Source organism: Schistocerca gregaria, unplaced genomic scaffold (assembly GCF_023897955.1).
Source record: "Schistocerca gregaria isolate iqSchGreg1 unplaced genomic scaffold, iqSchGreg1.2 ptg000327l, whole genome shotgun sequence".
Lineage (NCBI taxonomy): Eukaryota > Metazoa > Arthropoda > Insecta > Orthoptera > Acrididae > Schistocerca > Schistocerca gregaria.
Window position 1 is genome coordinate 4,130,383 of NW_026061797.1, and position 918 is coordinate 4,131,300.

Sequence of the window (918 nt, forward strand, 5' to 3'; positions counted from 1 at the left end):
ACTGCAGCATGCGACATAGCTTTGCAGACGATAAATGTAACCGTTTCAGACAGAAGAGCGGCCAATGTGACGATCTGGCTTTAAGTCCATTCGATAACAAATGACGAAAACGGAGGGATTTCTCAGGTTTTTACTACGTATGAACACTTTTCACATTCTCCCGCGCATCGCGGCTACTAGTCCTCCTTTCATGCAAAATCTTAAGTACCTAGCTCACGTCCAAGGCACCAAAGAAGGGTAAAAAGTCAATAATCGATACCTAAAACTTGAATTGTACTACTTCTTACTGGCTATTACATCAACGTAGATGCTTCATCTGTGATCCACTATGGTGCTTTTTGTGTCTCCGCATACCGCAGCATGCGACATAGCTTTGCAGACGATAAATGTAACCGTTTCAGACAGATGAGCGGCCAATGTGACGATCTGACTTTAAGTCGATTCGATAACAAATGACGAAAACGGACGTATTTCTCAGGTTTTTACTACATATGAACACTTTTCACAGTCTCCATCGCATCGCGGCTGCTAGTCCTCCTTTCATGCAAAATCTTAAGTTCCTAGCCCATGTCCAAGGCACCAAAGAAGGGTAAAAAGTCAATAATCGAAACCTATAACTTGAATTGTAATACTTATTACTGGCTATTACATCAATTTAGAGGCTTCATCTGTGTTCTACAATGGTGCTTTTAGTGTCTCCGCATAACGCAGCACGCGTAATAGCTTTGCAGACGATCAGTACAACCGTTTCAGTGAGAAGAGCGGCCAATGTGACGATCTGGCTTTAAGTCGATTTGATAACAAATGACGAAAACGGACGGATTTCTCAGGTTTTTACTACATATGAACACTTTCACATTCTGCCGTGCAATTCGGCTGCTAGTCCTCTTTTCATGCAGAATCTTAAGGTCCTAGCTC